General features: G+C 46.4%; 1 pseudogene; it reads left to right on the top strand.

Moving 5' to 3' along the window:
• LOC102852650 overlaps positions 1-22759 on the top strand; it is a 33000-nt pseudogene extending 10241 nt beyond the window's left edge.
• Positions 22760-23039: the final 280 nt, after the last annotated feature.

Below are 23039 nucleotides of genomic sequence, written 5' to 3'. Positions count from 1 at the left end.
GAAAAGGAGAGGATACTGGAGAGACTTATTTTATTTATATATTCAAATCTTTTTAAAGCAATCCTAGTCCCAGGGGCTCTCATAGTGCAGTCCAAAGGGATTTGTGCTGCTAACCCAAAGGTCACATCTCTCTAGCCCAAAGGTTCAATCCCCTAAGCTGCTCCTTGGGAGAAAGATGGTTAGTTTCTTCCCATTGAGATTTACAGCCTCAGAAGGTCACTCTGAGGCAGAACAATTAGACAGCAGTGAAAATCCCCAACTATGTGAAAAAATATATGAAGAGAGAAACACTGGAAGCAAATATGCCAAAATATTAATGGCAGTGACTTCGGGATAATGGATTTAAAATGCTGCGGCGTTTTCTTTCCTGTATTTTCCAAATGTACTGCAATGAGCATGAATTACTTTGATAAACTGGGGAGAATATAGTTTTTTTAAAGAACACATATGCCTTAATTTTTATTATATCACTTTCCCAGCAAATCCAATCTGAGAAAAAAGACCAAAACCGTTGTCAGGGAGATCGGCCTGTTGATATTAGTCATCGCCACCAGGAGGCGCCCGAGGTTCAGTTTTCGGGTTGTTTGAGTTTTAGTCTGAAACTGGCTGAGATGGAGGGAAGGTCTCCTTTAGCATCTGCATTTAGCGTCTATGTAAAATCCACGCAGCTCCTGCTTGGCTTTATTTGCAAGCACACACATTTTCACGCCTCTGGGTTCTTGCCATTGTTGCTCCTTCTGCCTAGTACACCCTTCCCTACAACCCGCAAGACCCCTGAGCAATTCATCCTTAAGGCTCAGATCCACAACTTCCTCCTCGTCTTCTTGGACCAGGTGTAACAGGTTCCTGGAATGAACCTTCCATGAAGCCTTTCAGGTGTGATCTCTGGGGGACTACTTCTCAGATAAGTTGTTGCTTCCTCAATGACAATAAAAAACAGTGCTCATGGAGTACTTACTTCTAACATGTCAAGCTCTATTTTGAGTGTCAGAACGTGTAGGATTAAACTCCACAGCAGCCCTGGAGGAAGGAAGAGAATAATCTTTCCACATGATAGTCCAGCAGAGAAATCTTAAAAGCATGGGCTCTGAAACTGATAATCTGAATTCAGGTTTTCTGTTCTTTCGCTTCCTGGCTTATTGACCCTTCTGTGACTCCATTTCTCCAACTGCAATAAAAATGTTAACAATGATAGTACCTACCTCCCAGTATTTCTGTTACTTTGAGAATTAAAATGGCCATCACATGTAATAGTATTTAGAGCATAAATGACCAGTGTATACCAAGCCCTCATTAAATATTCCCTGTATCTGGATTCCTCTCTCTCTCATTGGGTTTGAATCAGAACTCACAGACTGACCCTTCGTTGGGTTTCTGAGGCTGTAAATCACACAGAAGGAGACTGATCATCTCTGTCCCTCAGAGTCACTGGTGGATTTGAACTAACAAATAGGCCCAGCCTTTGGGTCAGCAACACAACTCCATACAGACTATACCAGCAGAGACGTCTCAGAATTGGCCATTCGTAGTCATATATGAAGAGGACCCTAAGGCTTGGAGAGTACAGTCATTCATCTGAAAAATCACAGAGCTAATCAAGGTGAAGTTCAAGGTTCAGTCTATCCAATGCTGACTCTATGTTCTTTCCAGTCCATCATTCTTCCTCCTGCTAAAGCTATCCTAACTAGCTTGTTGCCCCCTGGATTCTATTCTCCCACTGCTAAACGAGGAAATTGTCCTGGCTGCCCTCTAAGAATTCTTTCAGGTGTGAACTTTTATAAGTTGATTAAGAACATAGTGAGGGAATTCTGGGTCTTTTTGGTCCAGGCTCGATGTACCCTTATGCTATAATCATTAAGCCTCAAGGATTTTTTTTTTCTTTCTTCTTTGGGCATTGTTACAAATGGTTGGCACAGTCAGATGCTAACGAAAAGTTTGTAAATTCAAGTCTACCCAGTGTACCTCAGGGGGAAAAATTTGGCAATCTTCAAAATCTCAGACATTGAAAACCTTCCATAGCCCAGTTCTACGCTGGCACACATGGGATTCCCATGAACCAGAATTAACACAATAGCCACTGGGGTTTGTGGGACATTTTCACCCCTACCCACTTATACCACCAGCCCCTGCAAAAGAGACCGATGCTATACTTACAGGCTCACGAAGCAATGAGCTGGAAATCATGTCTTTGACAACACACCACCACCTTGCATTCTCCAACTGTGCTGAGGAAGCGTAGCAAAACACAAATTTCAAATTACTTTTCCTAAAAGGTCAAGAGGAATTTAAAGGCACTGCACTCTCCTACAGCTCGCTTCTCTTGTGGAGAGCTGTCAGGGTTTAAAAATATTTTACAAAGTAATCACCTGCAAGCAGTCAAGAGCACTGCCTCACCCGGGTCAAGAGGTGGGGGCTGCTGAGGCGTCTCAGGGAAGCTGTGAGAGGGGGGAAATAAACAAACCACTCCTGAAAGCGCAAGTTTAAACCCAACTTTGAAAGATTAGGTTAAAAATCCATGAAAATAATATAAATTCTGATGTCCCCAAGTAGCCCGATTTGAGAAGGAATCCTCTTCCCTGGTTGGGTTAAGGGTTGAGGGAGGAGATTTCCTTGTGTTTTTGAGTCCCTGAATCCTTTGCTCCCCAAGCTCCTCCAAGACCAAGTTGCCACCAAGACCCATACTGACATCTACTGAAATATGCCCGATGGTTTGAAGAATGTTTTGCCATTACCAGGAAGCCTGGTTATGAGGACCAGAGGGTTCCAGCAGCTTTGTAATATCTTCTATTGAAATTGAATGCATTTGCCAGTCAGGAGTGGCTAAGTTATGCTGCAGTGACAGCTTCGAAATCTCAGCAGCTTAGCTGAAAAGTTTCCTTCTTATGTTGCACATACCAGGCAGGGAGCTCCACACACACTAACGTTGTTCAAAGTCACAGGCTGACAGAGGCTCCATTTCAACCCTTGCTTTCAAGGCCACCATGGTGGAAAGGAAGGAGACACGATGCATCAAACAGTGACTTTTAAAACTTAAACTCAGCAGTGATGTAGGGCACCTCTGTTTCTATGGCATTTGTCCCAGCAAGTCTACCTTCAAACTTAAGAGAGAATACACAATCCCACCATGTGACTATAATTGATACCAGAAATATTTAGTAAACATCACTTACGTCAACTACAACACATCTTCTATAGAAACTAGGACCATGACAGCAAGCATTAAATATTGGTGAGAGTGGAGATTTCAGTACCATCATACACTGCTGGTATGAATGCAAAATTGTGCAACTGCTATGGAAAATAGTTTGGGGTTTCCTTAGACAGTTGGGAATTGAAATACCATTTGATCTAGCAATCTCCCTACTAGAAATAGGAACTGCAACACAAACTGGCATGTAACTATATTTATTGCAGCACTATTTATAATAGCAAAGAGTTGGAAACAACTCAAATGTCCATTAATGGACGAACAACTAAAGAAACTGTGTGCCTGTCAAAGAGTGAAAGTTGATGATGAATAAATATTTGGGGGATAGACAAAAAATAAACTAGAATAGTGCACCCCAGGCCTGAAAAGCAGCCTTTTAAAGGTCCATAGTGTAGGGGAACTCTGGTGGCCTAGTGGCAAGAAGCTGCACTGTAATTTCAAACGTACCTGGTTCAAATCTGGTAGAAGGATGGGTCATCTCCTCCCATGCAATTAACTGTCAGGGGGTCAGCTATGGGTCAGTTCCTACTAGGGTACATTACTACAGTATGAAACTCTACTAACTTGCAGGTATTTCTTAAGGAAGAGCAGGTAGATGAACCTATGCTCACCAGGCACATGGATTGATAGCGACCATCATGTCCTTTTTTACTCAGAGGGTCTTGTTGAAACAGAGCAAAATTGTGATGAGTCTGTGTTACCCTCACTATCACAGGCATATCTGAGCCCACTGTTGCAGGGACAGTGACGATTAATCTCATCAATGGTCTCCCTTGCCCTGCTGATACACCACGTCACCAAATGGAATATTTTCCCTGGAATTTGATCCCTCCTGATGGCATGTCTAAAGTGAACAAGTCAAATAATGTTTATTAATATCTATAAGGCTTTCATCAGCTAATTATCCAAAGTAGATCACCAGGCCTTTCTTCCTAGCTAAGCTCCTCTGAAACCCACCCACCATGAATGACCCTGCTAATGCCTGAAATACCAGTAGCATAGCCTCCAGAATCCTCATGACATGCAAGCCATGACAGCATGGCAAATGCTCACCTGGCAGATGGCCCATGGTGGTGCTTGGTAGTCAAGCAATAATCATAAAAGGGTGATGATGACAGGAGTAGAGGCACAAGATGTTAGAAGGAATCTTAAAGGTTACTTAGTTCAACTTCCTAAATCAGAAATGGGAAAACAGGATATGAGAAGAGGAAGTGATAGGTGAGGAGTAGGAAAAGGAGAGAAAGGCTTCTTTTCACCTGTCCTCTCCAAACCAAAAAAAAAAAAAAGGTCCTGCCTTTCATGATAATTCCCTACAGCTCCTGCTGTTACCCTTTGTATAGAAAGCAAAGGCTATCCTTCCCTGTTCTGTGATTAGCAGGGACAGGGGTTCTTAAAGAGCAGCCTCCCAGGAACACGGCTGATGCTGGACACAAGAGAGGTTGGGGCTGAGTTAGGTTGAGGTGGGAGATGGCACCACCTGCAGACCTAGGCTTTGTTAATGGACAAGCTCCAATTTTCACTGGACTTAATTCTCAAAGTGAGGAGATAAGAGACCACTTCAAAATACTCTTTACATTAAGTTTGTCTTTGACCTGATGTTGTTGCTTATAGATGCTATCAAGTTGAGTATGACCCATGGCGACCCTATGAACCACAGATCTGAACCCTATCCTATCCCTTGTCATCCTCGCACTTCCTGACACACTAGAGCCCATTTCAGCAGTCACCACGTCAATCCACCTGGTTGAGGATCTTCCTCTGTTTCACCAGCCCTCCACCTTTCCAAGTACGATGTGACTCTCCAAGGAATAGCCTCTCCTTGCAACATGTCCAAAGGCTGTGAGATGAAGAAGCCTCATCACTTTTCCTCCAAGGAGCACTCTGCCTGCACTTTCTCCGAGACATGTTTGATTGTTCTTTGGCAGTCTACGGGATGTTCAGGGCTCTTCTCCCAACACCACAACTTAAAGGCATCAATTTTCCTTCTCTCATCCTTATTCACTGTCTAGCTCTCAGATGCATAACAAGTGATTGGAAAGACCAGGGCCTGAATCAGATGCACTTTATTCCTTCGATTTACATCATTGCTCCTCAATAATTTTTTTTTCTTTTTGCTCCTCAATAATTTTGAGAGGTCCCTGACTGCAGACTTTCCTATTGTGATACATCTCCTGAGTCCCTGACTGCTGGTACCAAGGGTGTTGATTGTTGATTCAAGTAAGATGAAATTGTTGACAACTTCAATCTTTTATCCATCTATCATGATGGTGCCTATCAGTCCAGTGGTAAGAAGTTTTATTTCTTGACATTGAGGTCCAGTTCATATTGAAGGCTGTATTCTTTGATCTCTTGCAATAAGTACTTCAAGTCCTCCTCACTTTCAGCAAGCAAGGTTGTGTCATCTGCATAGTGCTGGTAATTGATGAGTCTCTCTCTGATCTTGATGCCACACTCTTCTTGACCTAATAGGTGAGGAGGAGAGTTCACATGTGTACTTATGGCTATTTCTAAAGAAGGAAACATCACTGTGGTAGACAGTTATTCTGATGGCATCCATAAGCCACATCCTGATCTCAGTGTTAGCAATGTGACTTTCTCTGGTTGGTAGAACATTAGCAACTGTGACGTGAGCCAAGGTCTAAGAAGGTCTTGTCCACTGGGCCATATGCTCTTTGAATGTGTTGTCTGGGAAAGTTCCCTCACAGAAGTCAACCACTATGCTCTAAAGAAGTTGAAAGATGGCAGAAAGATGGGAAATGACATAGGGGCTCTCAAGGATAAGAAACTCCAGCCCCAGCTGAGCTCTCACTGAATGAAGCCACACAAGTGCCCTCAGCAGCTCTCCCTGGGCCAGAAGAACTTCCCGACAGAGCCCAGTCAACGCTGAGAGTCACAAGAACTAACAAATTGCTATCATTGTAAGTTATTTCATTTTGGAGTTGTTTGTTATACAGACATCAATAAACTCTAAAAGAGCGACCTTCTGTCAAATTAAAGTACAGGACACATATTCAGGTACATAAGCATGACCTCCTACATTGCAGGTTTAAGTGACCCTGAGACATTTCTCCATTCCTTCTCTCTGTACGAAGGCCTGTGCTGAGCGCACCACACAGAGATAATGTGATGAGGTTCCTGCTCTGGACACATTCCCTTCCATTTAGAAGGGAACTGATGACCCAAAGATGGCAACAGAGCTCAGTGTAGGACACACAAGGTGGTCAAGTCGGGCTTCTTAATCAGGGTGGTATTTGAACAGCCTCTTGAAACGCAAATAGTTCACCAGGCAGATGGGGTGGAGGGACCAGCATGTGCAAAGACGCAGACTCGTAAAACAGCCTGGTTCAGTTGGCCGCCCACAAGCACCTCGTTAGTTATGGCTGGTTAGTTTATATATAGCTGGATATGGAGAGAGGAGGCTGGTCAGGTGGTTACTTAGTGTCTTATAAGCTAAGAGAGGGCATGTGAATCTCATCTTGAGCTCAGGAGCAGACACATAAGGCTTCAAACCAGAGAAGAAAGGGGACAAATTGGCATCTCCTTGCAAACTTGTCACTCTGGTTACTCTGAATGGAGAATGAGCCAGAGAGAGGGACTCTAGAGGCGGGAGGTGAGGGCCTGAACTATTCATTTGTTCAACAAGTACTGAGTTGAATACCTACTATGTGTCAGGCAATAGTTTGGGTTTGGGGCTCAGTGGGCATGGAGAGCAGATGGCAGATACAGAGATGTGTGGACAGTAACATGGGGAGGGGAGTCAGAGGAAAAGTCCAAGGTCACTCACAGGTTGGTGGTTTGCAGGATGGAGGGATGGAGATGTTAGAAGAAGAATCCCATTTGGAGGACAACACTGAATCCAGGCTTGGACAAGCTTTGAATTTGTGATGCCCACAGAGCTAGAAGAGACTTGTCCCAGTCTGAGTTCCCATGTATTCCATGAAACAGGGAGCCTACTTGTGGGGACGACCAGAAAACCAACCTCAATAGACAAATGTTCTCCCTTCCTGCTCACTGGGGTTCATGGCCTGAATTTCTTCTCCTTCACTGGAACCCATTGGTGATGGTGTTTTGCTCACTGAAAAAGGAGACACTGGAGGGGATCCAGCCACAGATGAGTTGAGAGAAACCTGTGGGAATATTTTGTTCCAAGATGACAGTATGGAAGGGGAAGAGGACCCAGGTTGGACACTGACTGCAAACTCCCAAAGTGTTGCCCAAGAACAAGGAAACACATTAACCCTCCAGCTTCCGCTTCCTTGTGTGCGAAATGGGATTGATGAAACTGCTGAGGATCAGACTGGAAAAGTTCTTAGCAAGAGACTGGCCAATAAGAACCACTTAGTACTGGGCAAATCTGTCAAGGACCTCTTTAAAGCGCTCAAGAGCAAAGATGTCCATTTAACAATGAAAGTGGGCCTTACCCAATCTATGCTATTTACAAAGGTTTTCTACACATTTGAAAGTTGGGCAAGGAATAAGTACTGAAGAATGAATGCCTTTGAATTGTGCCGTTGGTGAAGAATACTGAAAAAGTAGTGGCGGTTATGTCCCATCAAGTTGGCTACAACTCACAGTGACCTTGTGAACAACAGCCCTGAATCTTGCCTGTCCTGTGCCATCCTCACAATCTCTGACACACCTGAACCCATTGAAATAACCACCGTGTCAATCCCTCCAGTAGACAGTCTTTCTCTCTTATGCTGACCTTTCCAAACATGACCCCTCCTAACAATATGCTTGAAGGGGGTGAGACGGATTTTCACCACCCTTGCCTCCAAGGAGCGCCCTGGTTTCACCCTGTCCAATACAGACCTGTTCATTCTTTTGGAAGTCAATGAGATGTTCAATAATCCCCTCCACGAGGGTCCATGAAAGAAAGGAAGACTTTCTATGAGATGGATTAACACAGTGACTGCAACAATGGGCTTAAACATGGCAAAGATTGTGCAGATGACACAAGACCAGGATGGATTAGGATCTATCGTACACAGGGTTTTATGGGTTGCAGCCAACTTGACAGCATCTAATACCAAAAAAGTGAAAGATACAGATATAGATATAGATAAAGATATTTCTCCTTACCTTTTCAAATCTATATTGTGAACAGATCATTTGGGAGGCTAGACTTTAACGAAGAATGTGGCTGATATCCGGATTGGAAGAAGACTCATCAACATGTGTGTTATGTAGATGACACAACCTTTACCAAAACTGAGGAGGACTTGAAGAAGCATTTGCTGCAGAAAGTCAGAGATTGCAGGCTTCAATATGGATTGCATCTCAATTAACTAAAGACCCTCAACACCAGGCCAACAGGCATCATCATGATAGATGGAGGAGAAGATTGAAGTTGTTAATGATTTCATCTTGCTCAGATGCACAATCAGCACCCTTGGCACCAGTTCTCAGGAAATCAAAAGACGAGGTCATTGGGAAAATCTGCTGTCAAGGGCCTCTTCAGAGTGCTGAAAAGCAGCAATCTCAGTGTAAAGACTAAGGTGCACCTGATTCAGGCCATGGTCTTCTCAATTACCTGCTGTGCAATGAATAAGAACAACAGAAGAATTGATGCCTTAGAGTTGTGGTGCTGGAGAAGAGTATTGAACAATACCATGGTCTGCCAAAAGGACAAACAGGTCTGCCTTGGAGAGAGTGAAACCAGGCTGCTCCTTGGAGGCAAGGAATTTGAAACTCCATCTGACATACTTTGATCATGTTACCAGGAGGGACTAGTCCTTTGAGAAGTCCTACTTCAAAGGGGGGAGGGTCAGGACAGGAAAGGAAGACCCTGGACGAGATAGATTGACTCAGTGACTGTGGCAACCAAGGCTGTGTCACCTGTATAATGCAGGCAAAGTGCAGCTTGGGAGGAATAATATAATTATTAATTATAAGAATAGAATAGAATAGAATAGAATAGAATTAAAATATCATTATAATGGAATGTGCAAAGAGCTGGAATTGGATAATAATAAGGAAATATCAGCCTCATGTAGCAATATTGAAAGTTGGTGTGGGCAATGTATTGGATGACCCAGAAAGCATCAAAAGAAAATGGAGGGAATACACAGAATCACTGTACCAGAAAGAAGTGATTGACACTGAAAAAGTCAGGAAGTACCGTATGAGCAGGAGTATGAGGAGTACTAATCCTAATCCCTCTGAGTGGTGATTTATGACAGGGAAGAAGAGGTGTGAAGAGTGTGACACAGGAGGCTGGTGCCAGTGAAGACTCTTACACAAGCAGCAGGGAGAGTCAGCAGCCACCAGAAACTAGGAGAGAAGCGTGGAGCTCTTTCTCTCAAAGCTCTCAGAAGGTGTTGGTGCCGTCAGTACCCTGATTTGGACTTCTTGAACCCAAAACTGTGAGAAAATAAATTTCTCTTACTTAAAGTTAGCTACTTTGCAGCATGACTTGGACTTTATACCTGTCATCAAGACAAGGGGCGGGGGGTAGCGGGGGAGAAACCAAGAAGAAATAGGAAGGAAGATGTATACTCCCCTCTCCCCAAACACGCTTGTGGGTGGATCCAGTCCCTAGCATGCTGTCTGCTTGAGTCACAAGATTCCCCAGTCTTCTTCACTGGGCAATGGGCTGGACACAGAGAGATGATAGATCCCAGACTCAAGGAGCTGCAGTCTAGAGCACTACTCACTACAGTGCAAAGAATGAAGACGTGGGCAAGCCTAGGGTGGGGCTGGAAGGGAGTTGACCAGAGGATCAGTCCTGGCTCTGCCTGCAGAATTGGGATTCAGCAGGAATCCACCACAAGGGGGCAGAAAAGGCAGCCTGGCTAGATCTGAGCATCAGCGAGGACCTCCCAGCACCTGTCACTCCTGTTTCCCTGCTTGTTCCTAGTGAGTCTGCCCCAGCAGAGTGAAGGTGATCTCTAGTTTGGACCTGGTTCTGTGGGGATCTCCTTAGCTTCAGGGTGGGTGGGCTGGTATGAGAGAAGAAGCTGAGCGGACAGGCCCAGGGTTGAAGGAGAGCAGAGGATGTGGACTAGGCTTCATTACTCCCCACCCTCCACTGAACAGATCAGGGCCTGCACAGGCCAAGCTCCCTGCTAGCAGCAGAGCCTGAGTTCAAGGCTAGGTAATCTAAAACCAACACACACACACATAGTGCTGAAATCCATGGAATGGCTCAATGGGAAAAGACTGAACTTGGGGACAAGAAGCCCACACCTCCTGGCAAGACCTAATATTCCAGACAGGGTCCCACAGATGCCAAGGAAGCAGATCAGAATCAAGGGCGATTAGAAGTCTAGACAAGGGGACACTCTAGTCCACTCCTGGCAAGGACAGGGGCAGATGGGGAGAAGGGGCTCCTCTGTGTGCCCTCCTACACCACCCTTACTTAAGTTCCTCGATCTGCTCAATTACAGTAAGTGAACTTATCTTCAATAGTTCTTATCAAACAAAGATATAGAAATAAGATGCATTGTGCCACATGAAAGCATGATCTAAGGCAAGCTCTGGTGGCCTGGTGGCAAGAAGCTGCACTGAAATTCCAAAGGTGAGCAGTTCGAATCCACCAGATGCTCTGCTGACGAAGGAGGAACAATCTCCTCCTGTACCAGTCAGATCCGATTTGACAGTACACGCAAAAAAATAATAAAAATAAAATTTAAAAAGACAGATTTGAAAAGCATGCTCCTAGCATGATAGTAATTTTTATTTTAATGACTTTCCAGGAATAATATTTTTTTTAATTCCATTTCTATGAATAGTGAAGAAACTGAGATTGTTAACAGCTTCAGTTTGCTTGGCTTCATAATCAAGATTCTTGGTACTAGCAGCCAGGAAATTGAAAACCGAATTGCATTGGAAAAAGTCTGCTGTCGGGTTCCTTGCCAGGGTGCTGAAGAGCAACGATGTCAGTCTGGAGACTAAGGTGTGCCTGATCTAGGCCATAGTCTCTGCAATTACTTGCTATTCGTCAGAAAGCTGGATAATGACTGGGGATAATAGAGGGAGAATTGATGCCTTTTTTTTCTTTTATTGGGAAAAACATATTGGGGGTACAAGGAGGTGAGGGTTGGGGGCAGAAGGGTGAGGATGGGCCAGGATACAGTTGCAGAGCTGCACAGTTTGGTCAGTGGGGGGAGTAGGTGAAGGAAATGATGAGGGTCCAGTGGGGACCAGATGCTACAGAGGAATGACAAGCATTTTCCAATGGTAATTAAACCAACTGTCTTATTGATTTGGGAACTGGATGCCGACTCTCTGGCTTCTTCATGCTGAACAGGGGCATAGATGTAAAGGGGGGAAGGGAGGACGCTTTATCTCCTTATTGGTGGTCTTGGGTTAAAGCTGCTTGCCTTCTTGCTCTGTTAGAAGATATTTTCCTGTCATTTGCTCCCCTCTGGGCTGCAAAGTGTTTTCCCAGGTGGGTCCAGTGGGGACGGCTGGTTGAACCCAGAGGCTCCATCCTCCTTTGCTTCCTTAGCTGTCAGTTGTATTTCCTTTTTGTCACTGGCACTGGGTTCAGGGTCAATTCTGGAGTAAAACTCAGTATTAAGATTACCTATAGGAAAGGGAGCAAACCTAGAGAGAACAAACTTGTAAGTTACAAACAGAAGGGCTTTGAGGGTGTTGCTTTCAGGTTTACTGGGGGAGAAGGTGGCAGAAGGTGGCCTAGGTAACATTCTCTGGATACCCTAGGCATTCTTTTTTTTTCCCCCTTCCCCACCCAGGGGTCAGATGGCACAATCTGGGGATTGAGGAGCTCACCCTGAGGGCCGCGACAGCTCGCCCCGAGCTGGGGGCCGAGGGCAGCCCATCCCGAGCAGGGCAACACCCCCCAGGAGCTGGCTGGTATACTCCCCCTCCAATTGCCCCTACCCCAGTCTGGTCTCCTCACCTGACTGAGGACTCTGTGGTCAGGGATAGTGTCTCCAATTCCAGCACTGCCACTTTTACCCCCCCATAAGTGGTCAACCTATATTTTGAAGTAGGTGTCACTGCCCTCCCCCTTTATATATGATAAAGGGAACCTGAGAATTGTGAACAGACTCCCCCCAGGTCTAACCATCTTTTGGCAGAAGCATTCAACAGAACAAAATATGTGGTACATTTAGGATGTGGGTCCTCTTGTGCATGCTGCTACTGTTAAGGTCATCAGACTCACAGTGACTTTCAGCAATCCATTCTACAGGTCTTCTTTGGCCTGTCCAAGGAAACCCAAACCTGCAGATGGCGGGCATGCATCCCATCCCCCACCTCCTACGCAGGCGGCCAGTGGGTCGCACGTCCCCACCCAGTGCTGGCAGCCGGCGGAGACGCGTGGCCCCCTCAGCACGGGCGCCCGGTGGGGGCATGCCCCCCACCCCGCCACATGGACTCTCGGCCTGTGCACGGCCCCTCTTGTGCGGGTGGCCAGCGGGCGCCCGCTTCCCCCACAGCCGCCATCCTGGCTCCAAGAATTCTCTCCAGAACAAGTCCACCTTGCGGCAGTGTGGTGGCTTCACTGTACCAGTCTTGAGGAGGACCGGCACCCAGCATCTATCCTGGGTGAGGGAATCCATTGGTTCCGGCTGTGGAAGCCTCATGGAGCTGCAGCGGCTGTGCTGCATGGTGCAGGCTCTGCAGGAGGGGGTTGGGAGCCACTGAGACTCACCCATTCCTCCTTGGGAATCCTTGAATTCCTGTTGTTGAGCCTCGATCTTCACTGAGGGCCAGTCATCAACTGTTTAAGTGTTCTATTAGCAATAAGCTGAAGTCTGTAGAAGGCCATAATGGCCCTGCTTTAAGTGGTTCGCTGCTCCCGCAGCTCACCACACTGTCTCTGCCTGCGCCACCATCTTGGATCACCAAATTGATGCTTTTGAGCTGTGGTACTGGAGAAGAGTGTTGAATACACCATGGACTGCTAGGAGAAGAAACGGGTTTGTCCTGAAGAAAGTGAAACCAGCCTGCCCCTTGGAGGCTGCTTCTTGGGCATGTTGCAAGGAGGGACCACTCCTTGGAGAGGGATGTCATGTTTGGGAGGGTGAAGGAACAACACAAGAGAGGAAAGCCCTCAATGAGATGGTTTGATTCAGTCACTGGGTGGTGGGGGTAGGTGTGTCAGAGACAATAAGATTGGCACACGATAGAGCAGCATTTAGGGCTATTGTACATTGGGTCACTGTGAGTTGCAAGTGACTTGATGGCACATAACAACAACAATTACTTTTCACTGGTAGAGGCATTTCAGATCTGATGAGGAAGGTGAATTCCCTCCTGGCACAGCAGCCTCTGACAGAGGTCACCCTAGGACCCACATAGAATTAGGGGATCAGACTCTATAAGCTCCAACCTTGCTCCTTCTGCCTAGGATACTAGCCTGTCACTCACCAGTGCCCAGGCCTATAGGTCTTCATCATTCACTGGTTCACTCAGTCAATCTTTGACCTTTCTGCGAGGGATGCATAGATGAACCAGAGGGGAGGCCCAGCCGTTGCCCAACTGGAGCTTACAGGCAAGTGGGGATTGGGGTATAATAACCACAAGCACTGGGACAAGAGTTATGATGGGGCAGCATCAAATGCCCCAACAGCACAGATGAACCCAGCTCAGCCTTTCTCCTTAGCGGACATGGACCAGGGCCACCACTGCCTGGACCTCCCTTCTTCCTGTTCTGATCTGGCTCACACAACAGTGTTAACTTGGAGTTCCACCTGGAGTTACAGGTTGTGGGGAGACGGTTGTCCCAGATGACAGTGCTTTGTGATCTGATTCCTGAGTCCTGTGCCTCCCACTTGACTATAAGCCTCTGAGTCCCTCCACATCCTCTCCCCTTGCCTCATTAACACACAAGCTGCTCCTCCAGATACTCTGCACTCAGGATGCCCATGGGAGTGGCCTTGGAGGAACTGAGTTGCTTTCAATAAGCATTTACAATGGCTGGTAGAGTGCACAGGCTGAGAGTGGGCTAAAAGCAAACTAGGAGCTCAGTCAACATTCACAGGTGCACTGAGAGGGCAGAATTATCATGACCCCCATTTTACAGCTGGAAAGTCTGAAGTTCCACTCATTCATCCATCTACCCATCCATCCATCCATCCATCCCCAAGTGCTGAGGATACAGCAGTGAACATGTGGCCATGACATTGAGTGAGCAATTCCTAGTGGAGCCAGCGGTTTTTCAGGGGGTGCTAGAAGTGGAGACTGAGGTGAGGATCAAGAGACTTCTCAAGGAAAGGACAGGTAAACTGCGACCTGGAGAAGGAGGAGTAGAAGGTCAGCTGTGAGCCATGAAAGGGAACCATCTCGGGCAGTCATTTCCCAAACAGAGTCCGTCTCACACCCGGTGCTCTGTAGATCTATCAAACTGCCATCTTGACTGTCCACCTGGCCAGTCTCTATCTTGGGCACCGAGAGGCAGGACTGTGGCACTAATGTTCAGTGAGGACAGTGCTGTGGGACCCGAGGGGAAGGATCTACCTGAGGACAGAACAGGTCTGGGAGGGAAGGCGTCACAGAGAAAGTGGTTGTACTGTAATCTGAGTCTTAGAAGATGGATAGGAGTTTGCAGATAGAGAAAGGCTGTCCACACAGAACAAGAATGTGCAAAGAGGCTTAGAGATGAGAATATGAGTAGTATTTTGGAGATATCTCCGTGGGGGGGGGGTAAGTGAAGGAGGAGGCAAATTCCTAGGGCCTTTCAGTCTTTCTGGGTCTATCAGGACACAGATGAAAGCTGAAGAGATCAGAGAAAAACCAGAGAATTGGAAAGGGAGCTAGGACCTGGGCTCTGAGGCTGCTGTAGGGAGAGGACCAGCTGCTGGTAATTGTGGCATGCGTTCTTGGCTCCTCTGTTCATTCCTGAGTCTCTCTCAGAAGCTGATTAGCAATTGTTCCTCCAGCTTCTTTAGAGGTGGGGGATTTCACAGAGGAAGACAGGCATGCCTGAGGAAGCTGCTAGGTTTTTCCATGGAAGGATCTGGGCGCAATTTGAGAGGCAAAGGAGGGCTCTAAAGCTTAGACACTTATCCTTGCCACGTCTATTCTCCCTGCTCCCTCCCACCCTCCCTCCCAAAGCTTGAAGATGAGAGAGGAAATGGCTCCTAAAGGCAATCTAACTGAAGCACATTCTGAGGCAAGAGATTTAAAAACCAGGTGTAGGAGCATGGAGAGGCCAGGGATGGAATGATGCAATGGCCGGAATCCTTGGAACATCAGACAGACCAGTGTGTATATTTCCTCTCAGGGCACATGGCTGTATGCTAGCAGCCTGTTCACTGAGCCTAGCCACCTAACCCTTGAAAGGGTATGAGACAATGTTAGCACAGTGGTTGGCAAATAATAGGTGCTCAATAACTAGAGAACTAGAGAAGACTTACAGGACTCAGGGACTGTCTCCAGCTTCCAATTAAGGCCATTCTGATGCAGAAAGAATCCTGATGGAGAACAGATACAGGTTATGCACAGTCTAGTTCTGCATAACATGTGGAAGAGTGGTCCCCGCCACCAACACAAACATATCCAGATGCAAAGGATTTTGAATTGTCCCAATAGTTCCCTCACTCGCCCGCCTGACAGGACAGTTAGTATCCTGGGTGTGATTCCTATGACTAAATGGTACCCACTTCTCTCTGCTTCTCTCTGTGGGGTCTCTGCTCCATTCTTTCCTCCACCACCAACCCCTCCCTCCCTCACTTCCTCACTCCCTCCCTCTGCACCTTTTGCATATGTCTCTTTGTCTCTGTGATTTGCAATGTTTCTGTCTTTTCATCTCACTGTGTATTTCCTCTGCTGTAGTATGTCTGTATGTCTATCTCAACCTTGGTTTCTGCCTCTAATTCTGTTTGTCTCTCAAATAGCTAAAGCCTCCAAGGCTTCTTCACAGGAGTAGAGCAAAACCCTGAGCCACCTCAATTATTCCTTGGACGCTTCCTTCCGTAATGGTCTCTTTCTCTGAGTTGAATCCCTGCCCAGAGCCTGGGAGGCACTTGTCCTTTCAATGCTGTCCCTCAGCTGCCGTCAGGATCACAGAACCAGTCTGAGGCCCTACAAGGGGACCCAAATCCCAGCTATGAGATGACAGACAGTCCAACATCCTCCTGGGCCAGTTTCCTCATTTACAAATGGAAGCGCAAGGCTTCAAAGGCACAGTGAAACCGACAGAAGCCAGACACAAAATGTCATGTCGTCGATGATTCCATGTGGACGAGATGTCCAGAATAAGTACATCCAAAGAGACTGGAAGTAGAATAGTGGCTGCCATTGGCTGAAGCAAGGAAGAATGGAAATTGCTAATAAATTTGGGATTCTTTTAGGGGGAATAAAAATGTCCTGAAATTAGTGGTGATGGTTGTACAACATTTGAACATACTTTAAATTAAGAAAATAACAACAGCAATACTGAATCATAATAATGAGTTCTATGGTACTTCAATTACATTTCCATTAACAAAAATTCCCTAACAGGAGTAAAAATGCTCATCTGGAATGGAGTTCAATGAGGACCAGATGAATCCCAAATGGCCACACAGAAAGGGTGTATTTGGACACATCCCCAGTCTCAGCTAGCTTGGTCACTTTTCTTGGAATTGGGGCAGCTGCCTAACCTTTTGCCTGGGTTCTTTCCCTCTATTTCTCTTTGAGGCCAGGAGTTGGCTAGAGTCCTTGGTGGTCAAGGTCACAGCCAGTCCATGCTCTCTGCAGGGTAGGGCTGTAAGGCTCCCTGCCAGTAGCTGCTCACCCTGAAGTCCCAGGGAGATGCTAAGCCACAACTAGTCCTTTGATTTCTCCCGCTCTTACTATCCTCAGCCAGGATCTGCTCATTTCCTGTGTAGGAAATCAGACATTGCAGCTCCTACTTCAACCCAGCTCTTATCATTTCTTCTCTTTCTCTCTCGCTCTCTCCTCTCCTCTCTTTCCCCTCTTCTTCTCCCTCTCTTCAGAATCAGAACTTGAGAGAGCTGAAAGCTTCACCCTAGTGTCGCATAACCCTATGCACAGATGTGGAGGCCCCTCCCCAGCTCAGCCCCAGTCCTGGCTCGGACCAGCTGCCCACTCCCAAGCTGCAGTCTTGCACCTTTCCTTCCTCCAGGATCTACTGTGTGTACCGTAGCTCCCAGGACCTGAAGTTATTAGGCTACACCACCCGAGATGAGGCCCCAAACCTCTTCAGATGCTATGCCTTTGAGTCTAAGAAAATGATGATGCTCCTCTCCAGTCAATCCCGAGGCTTCTGAGGTATGTACCATGAATCTCCATTACTCGAAGTTTAGGGACTTTGAAAGGCTCCTATTGGCTTCTAGGCCTTCCCTGGACACTTGGGAAGACTGAAAGAATGATCTGTGCTCTGTGCATATATGGACACACACACCTCCACGTACACATTTTTGGACACATTTGTTTAGGTCTGTTTCTGCCTGTGCCTGTGTTCATGATTGTCTATGTACATGCATTTATAGACTTAACCATGTTCACATGTTTGTAAGTACCAGTCTATGCTGTGCCTGCATCTATGTGTGTGACTGTGTACATGAACCTCTTGGTGCTTGTGTTTGCACTTGTATACCTGTTCACATGTGTTTGTTGGATTTTTTACTCTTTGCTGCATGTGAAGGGTGTGCTCACGTGTCCACTTGACCCACAGCTGTTCACATATACCTGTATATACCTGTACACATATAGCCAGGCAGGAAGGGGGCAGGTTATGGGTCTTTGAGGTTTTCCAGGAACTCTTAATGTGTGTGTGTGTGTGTGTGTGTACTGTCAAATTGGATCTGACTGGTACAGGAGGAGATTGCCTCTCCTTCTCCAGCAGAGTATCTGGTGGATTCGAACCATGTACCTCTGGGATTATAGTGCAGCTTCTTGCCACTAGGCCACCTTACGAACTCCCTTATGAACTCAGCCTCTAGTGCACATCTAGCATAAGAGATTTGTCAGGGAAAGTGCAGGTGCCAGAAGCTAGGACTACAGCACCACTGTCACTAACAAGGTGATTCCATTTTGCTGACCTCTGAGCATACCTGAATATGTCTGTGTGTTCCAGGAAATAGTAAATAATCTGATTAATGTCTACCCCTAGACATGGTTTTATGACCTGCCCCAGGAGATAGCTGATAGTTGCAACAAAGTGTTTTGAGAAAATGTGAGAAGGCCCCAGGCCCTTGAAACTGCTGAGATTATGCCCACTTGGCCTGACAGTATATTGAGCCTGAGCCTACTTTCAATGAAGCCAAATGCACATTTTAAATAAGGCATTTTTGCTGTACCTGCAGCTAGAGTTGCTTTTGGATTTCACAGCGAGTTTGGACCTTTCATGCAGGTGAGAGGCTGTGCAGACGTGTGAGGCCTCAGAAACAGAGATAAGGAGGATGCACTTACTGTCTGAAGGGCTCAAGCGTCCTCCCTTCGGTCTTACCCAGCACCTCCCTCTCTCCACTCTGTGGGGCACCCAGATTTGGCCCAACATGTTGGGCTCCAGCTACTGCAAAACATCAAGAGATGGAGAGGGCTAAGGCTCAGATGAGTTGCACTGCAACAGGGAGCTGTGGTGGGGCCAGACCACCCCTTCCCTCCCAGTTGGCCCAGGGACATCTGGCTGTTACCCCCTGAAATGCAGCTCCTGAGGCCCAGCTGAAGAGGCCACCATGCCTGCCAGTTCTTGCACAAAACCAATTCCGTTCTAACCCGGGGAGGCAGGGGATCAGGTGAGAGTTGGAAATGCTGAGAATCTTGCCCTGAGTGAGACTTAGAAAGACGAGGAAACAGCAGTTCACAGGTGGGTGGGGACTTGCCTAGGATTTCCTGTGGAGGAAGGTGCTCATCTGACCCTTGATTGCTCACTATCAAGTATTGAATGTATCTCCTCCAAAATATGTGTCAATTTGGCTAGGCCCTGATTCTCTGTTTTATATAATTATCCCTCATTTTGTGATATATTGTAATTCCTAATCTTTGTCTGTAGGTAATGAGGCAGGACAGGTTATATTAACGAGGATTAGTTTATTTTGTTCCATTAATGAAAAGGATTAGCATTTGAAGCTTCACCCTGACATAAGTCACCACCCTTACTCAGTTTACAGTCCTGATCTTCAGTAGGGAGAGTTTTCCTGGGGCGTGGCCTGTGTCACCTTTTATCTTACAAATGGGCCATGAAGAAAGGAGAGAGCAGAAGGTCTTTTCGACCCAAGTCCCTGTGCTTAGAACCTCTCAGACCCAAGAAAAGGCAGATACTAACACACATGTAGATCTCCAAGGAATGCTGGGTTCATGGATGCTGAAAAGAGACAAAGACCTTTCTCCAGAACCAACAGAGAGAGAAAGGTTTCCTCTAGAGCTGGCATTCTGAATACGGACCTCTAGCTTTCTAAACTGAAAAGATAAATTTGTTGATTAAAGCTATTCACTTGGGTATTTTAAGGTACAGCAGCACTAGGTAACTAAAACACACACCTCCACTCTCAGGCCAAAGTTTTGGTGGTGTTGGTAGTTGTTATATGCCATCATATCAACTTGTTGTTGTTGTTGTTATGTATCGTACAGTTGGAACCATAGCTGACCCTCCAGTGGGTTTTCAGAGGCAGTTAATCACATGGGAGGAGATTTCCCATCCTTCTCCTGTGGAGCAGCTGGTGGCCTTGAACTGCATGTCTGCAGTTCAACTTTGAGTCAACTACCAGAACACAAATGGTGAGGGAGATTCCCACTTCTCCTGAAGCACCAATGGACTCCATGAAAGCTGACATCCTGGGGGCCTGCATACAGGTAGATGTCATAGGGCTTCATCTTGTCCCAAGTTTGCTCTGGGTTTATAAGATGTAGCAGCCATGCCATACTGCCAAATAAAATCCTGGGTAGCATCCCTCAAAGCCCAGAGAGGATTAGCAACTTGCCCAGTGCTGCACAGCAGAAGAGTTGGCATGGGTCAGCTGACCCCGGGATTTCCTGTTCTACCCTAGAAGACTCACCATGTTAAGAGGAAGCCAGAGGTCTCCTTCAGACTGGCATTACAGACGTGAAAGTCTGGTATTTGCTATGTCTGCCTTGTACACCCTGGGGGCATCCTCAGGCCACCACTTGCTCACATTCTGTGCCCGTGCCCCTGTCTTCACGTCCTGGCAACCTGGTGATTGTCACAGCGCTGATATATCTCAGCAAAGCCTGAGGCTGAGCGGGTGAAAGCGGAATATGAAATAAAAGGGCTCCTCAATGTTCTCTGAGAGATTACAGTGTCCAAATGACCACTTCACAGGGAAAGAAACGGAGTCCCATGGAGTCCAATATTATTAAATGAATAATGAAAATAGGACCTAGAAATAGACCCCCCCCCTTATCTGCAGAAATCTGAGCTAGGACAAGACCTGTTCTTATGCTGCCCCCTTGTGCTCAGAGAAGGGAATCTTGCCTGCCTGTCAGATATCCCCAATGACTGTCGCAAAAATCTCTTTAATTGGGTTTGTTGAGGGGGATTTTCCTTCCTTCTCAGGCCGGCTCCTCTAAATCCCTGTCCTGGGACCTCATATTTAACATTCTAGAGAAAACTCCAGGGTAGAGGGCACCTGGTACATAATACCTCTCAGGCAGCCTATGCTGAACATCTGGCAGTCCTCCTGCAGCATCTGGAGGTCGCTTTTCAGTCTGAATCTCTGTTCTTTTCTTGCCTGACCCTCCCTCTTCCCTTACCCCCAGATGACAGCTCCCTTCCCTGCCCTATCCTCCCACCTCCCCAGAAGTTATTAGGTTGACTGGTACTTCCTAAGGTTCTGGGCTGGCTTGGAATTGGAGCTGAATCAATTGGCAGAAGACAGGCAGCCAAAGGGAACCAACCTATCAGGAGCATCAAAAAAAAGGAAAGACAGATGGGGAAGCAAAAGTCCAGCCTCTACAGACGTATCCATTTGGCAATAAAGAAATTCTCATAATATATATATGAGTTTTTTGCATTTTATAATTTAGAGCTTTTGGTTTTGACTGATAGGAGGTAGGATGAGCACCTGACCTCTCAGAAACCAACTTCGATGCTTCTGGATTACTTCCTCTCATTAACCTTTTCAACCTCCCAGAGATGATCCAGATTTCCGGATAACTTCTCAAGGTCCTCCTGGTACTCAGACCCCACAGATCAAATTCAAGCTCGTCATAACTCCCCAGCCTCACTCACCCAGCACAGGTCCCCCTAGAAGTAACTTCAGCATCATGTGCACCTTGTCTAACCCCCTGCCCACCACAGTCAATCCTTCCTCAAGGCCTACTGAGTCAATCTTCCTTGCGATGCAGAAGGCTGATTATTCAAAATTGCTTTTCTAGTTATTGGCTTTTACTTTCTTGTTACACGGCTGAGATGCTGTTGTCAGATATCATTGAGTTGGGACTCGTATCGACTCTATAAACAACAGACCTGAACCCGGCCCTTTCCTGCGCCATCCTCATTACCCTGATATACTTGACCCTTTGCTTCAGCCATTGTGTTGATTCAACGTAAGAAGACAAACAGGGTTTTCTTCTCTTTTGCTGACTTTCCACCTTTCCCAGCATGATGCCTTTTTTCCAAGGATTGGTCCCTCCGTTAGGATGCATGCCCAAGTATATAAGACGAAGCTTCACCATCCTTACCTCCAAGGAGCACCCTGGCTGCACGTTCTCCAAGACATACGAGTTTGTGGGGCATTCAGTACTCTTGTCCAGCACCACACCCAAAGTCATTGCTTCTTTTTCTGTCATCCTTAGTTACTGTCCAAATTTCAGATGAATAGGATGTCATTCAAAAGGCTATGGCTTGACTCAGAGGCACCTTTGTCTTTAAACTGGCATCCCTGGCTCCTCAGCATCTTGGAGAAGTCGCTAATAGCCAACTTCCCGAATGCAACACACCTTTTGATTTCTTCACTGCTGTTATCAAGAATGTTTATTGTAGATCCAAACAAGATGAAATAATAACTTCAATCTTCTCGCTATCTCTCACAATATTGGTCCAGTTGTAAGAATTTTTTTTCTTAATATTGAGATACAATTCATATTAAATGTTGTTGTAGAGGTGGTGGTGGTGGCCGGTGGTGGTGGTGGTACCATCAAGTCAGAGCTGACCACAGCTGACCATCCAGCAGGTTTTCAGAGGCAGCAAATCCCATGGGAGGAGATTGCTCACCTCTCTCCCTCAGAGCAGCTGGTGAGATTCAAACTGCATGCCTTCAGGTCTGCAGCACAGCTCCTTATTAAAGGCTGTAGTAGAACTACTAAATATGTGAATGAAGTAACTAGCACTTACGGGGTAAGAACATTCAAACAAGTAGATTGGTCATGTTAGCCATCTCACCAGACTTAAATTTAACAGATTCAGAGACAGAAAATGGGAATCCTGCTAGCATCAGCCCAGAGATTTTGGCCCAGAGATTTCTACACAAGATAGACCAGAAGCAGCAGCAGAAAAGAGGTGGTGGAGAACCAGTAACAGACGTTAACACAGAGCGGAACTACAACTGCTGCCTCACAGAGCTACAGCTGAGGGCCTTCAGTCATCCAGGTTTACTAGATGGCTGGTGGGAGAAGACAAAACTGGCAGGACTAAAAGAGCCCTGTAACACATGCCTAGATCAACAACGCTGAACGTCAGAGGCTTTCATGCACACTTGTAGCACTTCAGATCTGAGTGAAGACTGTTTTCTACCTGAATTGTGATCTCTAATCCCTAATAACGCCCATAATCATGAGTATCATCTGTGAGTTCTAGGTGGCCATTACAACAGTTCAGCAGACTCGGTAGAGGAGCAGTGACTGCCCTGGGAGGGACAATGGTGTTAGAATTGGTAGAAGTAGATGCAAGAGGGTGGAGGCATGTCTAACTTCACAGGAATTGTGAATTGTGTGCGGTGGGTGTTGTTGATGG

Source organism: Elephantulus edwardii, unplaced genomic scaffold (genome assembly GCF_000299155.1).
Source record: "Elephantulus edwardii isolate Elephantulus edwardi_28Jun2011 unplaced genomic scaffold, EleEdw1.0 scaffold00092, whole genome shotgun sequence".
NCBI lineage: Eukaryota > Metazoa > Chordata > Mammalia > Macroscelidea > Macroscelididae > Elephantulus > Elephantulus edwardii.
The sequence above is the reverse complement of the archived record's forward strand: the minus strand, read 5'-3'. Positions and strand labels throughout refer to the sequence as shown.